Source organism: Erythrolamprus reginae, chromosome 2, assembly GCF_031021105.1.
Source record: "Erythrolamprus reginae isolate rEryReg1 chromosome 2, rEryReg1.hap1, whole genome shotgun sequence".
NCBI lineage: Eukaryota > Metazoa > Chordata > Lepidosauria > Squamata > Dipsadidae > Erythrolamprus > Erythrolamprus reginae.
The window spans coordinates 36,462,388-36,467,454 of record NC_091951.1 but is presented as its reverse complement, the minus strand read 5'-3'; the positions used below and the strand labels follow the sequence as shown (position 1 = coordinate 36,467,454).

The following is a 5,067-nucleotide window of genomic DNA, read 5'->3' as shown; positions in this document are numbered from 1 at the left end:
CTCTTCCTTTAATTTCTTTTTAACCTCTGAGGTTTGCGAAATAACATACTCTTTTTTATATAATTCCCCATAAAAATCTCTCATTATTTTTTCCATTTCTACATTACTACGTTTTATTACACCATCCTTATCTTTTAAAGCAGAGATATGAGATTTCTCTTTTCTTTTTTTCAAATAGTGTACCATTTGCTTCATTGATTTGTTACTCCAACCCCTAATTCTATGTTTCGTAATCATCTTCATTTTATTCTATCTTTCTTCATCAAGTAATTGTAATTTCTTTTTCTTGAATGATAGTAATAAATTCCATTCTCTATTTCTTGTAATTTTTAAAGTTTCTTGGATTAAATCTATTTCTTTTAATAAGTTATTCCTCTTAGCATCCCAGGATTTCCTAATAAAAGCTTCAGTACTAATGCAATTACCCCTCATTACTGCTTTATGTGTATCCCAAACTATTGTTTGTTTAATCTCACCTGTTGCATTAATACAAAAGAATCCATTAAGTTCCCTTTGTAATTTAATTCTACTCTCCTCATTTGCTGAGACGATGGGGTTATACCTCCAAATTCTTTGTTTCCTACAAACCTCTATCTCTATCACAGCCAGGAGAGGAGCATGGTCTGATAGCCAAATAGTTTTCACTTCCGCTTTCTTAAACTTTACCTTATCTGTTTTATTAATTAACATATAGTCTATACAGCTAAATTTATTATGTCTTGCAGAATAGAAAGTGTCTCTATTACCTATATTCTCATGAAGATCCATCATATTAATTTTATTTAAGTGTAACTTTTTCTTTTCCCCCTTCCCTGCTGTTAATTCCAAATTAAAATCGCCTGCTAAAATCACTACACCTTCCGCAAAATCATCTAGTTTCCGTTTTACATTTATTATAAATTGTTTTGCATTTACGTTGGGAGCATAAATTACCGCTAAGGTTACTAACTTGTTTCTTATTTTCCCCTTAATAAATAGCATTCTGCCATCTTTGTCCCTTTTAATATTACTTAACTGAAAATGCACTCTTCGGTGAAACAAGATGGCGACTCCTTTTGCCTTATTCGTTCCTCTCGACTCATAAACTTTCTGCCACTCAGTATTTGTGACTAATCTGTCTGTTTTTTCCCTTCCCTTATGAGTTTCTGATAGAAATAAAACATCTGCCTTACTGTCCTTTGCCAGCTTCATGATTCTATAACGTTTTTTCTGTGATGAGAGACCATTTACATTCAGCGATAATAACCCTATATCACCCATTTACATAATTTAAATGCATTTCCCCTTCCAACAAAACAGAGCCTACCGGAAAGATGTTTTTTTTATTACAATGAATCCCCACCCTGGTGCCCCTATCCTGACCTCCCCCCCCAGGGGGAGGCAACGAAAAAAACTTTCGTTACTAAGAGGCACTCCTGGATCTGCGTTCCCTCAGAAAGCCCCCCCTTCCTCCCCATTTTACAACATAATAAAAGATTCCCCCCTCCTTCCCTCCTCACCCCTTGTTAACTAGAGAAAACAACCAAAAAAGAAGTACAGAAAAAAAGGATTAATTAGTTGAAAAACTTAATACCGTATTAGCAAGTCAACTCAATTCAGTTTATTATTTTTTCTTCTGTCGAGTAACCCTTGGCTCGTCTTTCTTCTCTGCCTGGAGTGAGGCCAATTCTCTTTGAAGTGCTGCGATCTTCTCCCCCCTTACTTTGCCCTGCTTCACGGAACGGTTGGAGAAACAACTCTTCTTCTGCTGCATCTGGCCGATCCACCGATGACTGTCTCTGGGATGCTCCATCCGGATTTAACCCCAATTGGAAAAGCAGCTTTCTTCCCTCTTCTAGCGATCTCACCTGGAAAGCCTTGGAATCCTTAAACACACATATTGTAGCAGGATAACGCCACGAAAACCTGATTCCATTTTCATAAAGTTGGGATGACACCTCTCTCATCTGGTTTCTCATCTTGAGGGTTTCAGCAGACAAATCTTTTAAAACGCGTATTGGAAAAGCTTTGTAACGTAAGTTTAAAATCTGTTTCAACTCCTTAAATATTTCTGCAGCTCTCCTTTCTGAAACAAACCTTACAACAATGTCCTTTGAGTCCCCACGATTGCGGGATCCAAAAGCCCAATGCGCTCTTTCAAATTCTTGCAACTCACATTTAACTTTGTTCTCAATGAACCACTGAAGGATTTCTTGAATAAGTTGTTTGCTCTCCGCAAAATCTTTGGGGAAACCTCTCAAGCGAAGATTAGATCTGCGCTGTCTGTCCTCTAAGTTAATGATACAAAGTTCCTGGCGAGATTTTCCCACCTCCAGTTTCCCAATTCTTTGATCTTGTGCTTTGGATTGTTCTTTCAATTCTGCCATTCCAACTCCGACTGCAGATAAATCCTTTTTTATATCTTGGAGCAATTTCCCCAAGTCAGCAAAAGCTTTAAGCAACGAATCCATCTTTCCCTCCAACTCCTCAGTAGACGCCATCTTCCCTTTGTTCTCGCTTCTCCACACTTCTCCACACAGACACGTTAAAAAAAGTTACTTGCTTCAATTTTTAACTCCTTCTAATAAAGTTTTTCCACAGCTTGTTCAGTTCGCTCTCCTCTCAATCCGCTTTCACCAAGCTAGAGAGGGTTGTTGAGGGTTAACTTTTACTTTTACTTCTCCACATCTGGAAGCTTTCTTTCGGAGCGTTTAGCTAGAGTAACGCATGCGCAGATCTCCAATTGTCCAGTGATTGAGATGGACAAAGAATCAAAGTTGAAGAACTAAGAGAAAAAGGTAACAGTTTCAAATGGGTCAGGTGGAAGAGACCCTGTCCAGAAGTTAAGAAGAAAGTGAGAGGAACTCCTACATGAGATAGCTGATGTGAAATGAACTTTCACCTTAAAGTGATTTAATTTTTGAATTGTGTTCAGAAAGCAAACAGTATGTGGACAATGTTGGCCTCCAGAGGGAGCTATTCCATAAATCAGATATTATAGAAGAAAAATCGTCATGTTTTCAGGCTAAACTTTGCTGCATTAGGCTGAGCTTCTCAGCAGCTAAGCACCATCATATGGAAAGAACCTCAGAGGAAATGCATGAAATTAAAGGACTCCCTATGGATGGAGCAAAATGAAAGAATGTCTGGAGAATGCAGACATCGATCCTGCTACCTCTTGCATGCTAAGCAAGGGCTCTACCATTTGACTATATACAGTGCTGGTGAGACCACATTTGGAATACTGTGTTCAGTTCTGGAGACCTCACCTACAAAAAGATATTGACAAAATTGAACGGGTCCAAAGACGGGCTACAAGAATGGTGGAAGGTCTTAAGCATAAAACGTATCAGGAAAGACTTAATGAACTCAATCTGTATAGTCTGGAGGACAGAAGGAAAAGGGGGGGGACATGATTGAAACATTTAAATATGTTAAAGGGTTAAATAAGGTCCAGGAGGGAAGTGTTTTTAATAGGAAAGTGAACACAAGAACAAGGGGACACAATCTGAAGTTAGTTGGAGGAAAGATCAAAAGCAACATGAGAAAATATTATTTTAATGAAAGAGTAGTAGATCCTTGGAACAAACTTCCAGCAGACATGGTAGATAAATCCACAGTAACTGAATTTAAACATGCCTGGGATAAACATATATCTATCCTAAGATAAAATACAGAAAATAGTATAAGGGCAGACTAGATGGACCATGAGGTCTTTTTCTGCCGTCAGACTTCTATGTCTCTATGTTGCTATGAATTAATTCCCCAGCTGCCTGATAGCATTCTTGTGCAATTTCCCAAGAAATAAAGAAGCCAAAATAACACAGAGAGACAGATAGGAGAAGGTTTTTGTTCCATGCTGAGAGTGCAATCCAACCTACCGACATCAAAGGAAGCCCCTTCAATCAATACACCTGGAGCTCCAGAGGGATGCCTGAATTAGCAATAAGAGGACCCCCCCCCCCCGCTGGTGGAACTGGCAGAGTGGGATGTGTGGATCCAGTCACTAGGGGATAATCATTAAAGCACGGTTAAAGATGGGTTAAGTGACACATTTCCAAGACAATATACAAAGCAAAAAGGTTTCTCTATAAAACTACCAGATATTTTTTAAACAGATTAACAGAGTTGGAAGGGACCTTGTAGGTCATCTAGTCCAACCCTCCACTCAAGCAGGAGACCTTACACCAGTGATGGCGAACCTATGGCACGGTACACATTGGTTCACAGAGCCATATCTGTTGGCACGCGAGCTGGCAGCTGATTTTTGGCTCACAGAGAGGCTCTGGGAGGCTGTTTTTGGCTTCCAGAGAGCCTCCAGGGGGATGGGAGAGACTGTTTTTACCCTCCCTCCTTTCCCCTCATTTGGAGCCTGGGGAGGGTGAAAAACAAGCCTACTGGTCCAACCAAAAGTTGGGAAACAGGCCATTTCCGGCCTCCAGAGGGCCTCCGGGGGGCAGGGGAAACTGTTTTCACCCTCCCTAGGCATTGAATTATGGGGGTGGGCACTCAGGCATGCATGATAGTGTGTGCCCACGTTCTTTCGGCACCCAAGGGAAAAAAGATTCGCCATCACTGCCCTACACCATTTCTGACAAAAGACAGTCCAATCTGTTCCTTAAAGTCTCAAGTGATGAAGCTCACACAATATCCAAAGGGAAGCCGTTCCATTGGAAAGACCCTTGGAAGAGATGCTGCAATTGGAGGAAGGACTCCCTATGGATGGAGCAAAATAAAAGAGAACGTCTGGAGAATGCAGGCATCGATCCTGCTACCTCTTGCATGCTAAGCAAGCGCTCTACCATTTGAGCTAATTCCCCAGCTGCCTGATAGCATGCTGGTGTAATTTCCCAAGAAAGAAAGAAGCCAAAATAACATGCAGAAACGGATAGAAGAAGGTTGGTAATCCATGGTGAGAGTGCAGTACAACCTACCATATTTTTCAGAGTATAAGACGCACTTTGGTTTTGTGGGAGGAAAACAAGGGAGGAAAATCTGCTTCTGCCTCTCAGCAATTTGCCTCCCAGTAAACAGCAAACAGAAACAGATGATATACACTATGAAACAGCAAAGAATTGGGGAGATAGA

At 40.4% G+C, this 5,067-nt stretch overlaps 1 non-coding gene across 1 annotated transcript; it reads right to left on the bottom strand.

Moving 5' to 3' along the window:
- Positions 1 to 4,726: 4,726 nt before the first annotated feature.
- On the bottom strand, positions 4,727 to 4,799 carry TRNAA-AGC (transfer RNA alanine (anticodon AGC)). Its single transcript has one exon. It is a non-coding gene; the product is annotated as a tRNA-Ala (tRNA).
- Positions 4,800 to 5,067: the final 268 nt, after the last annotated feature.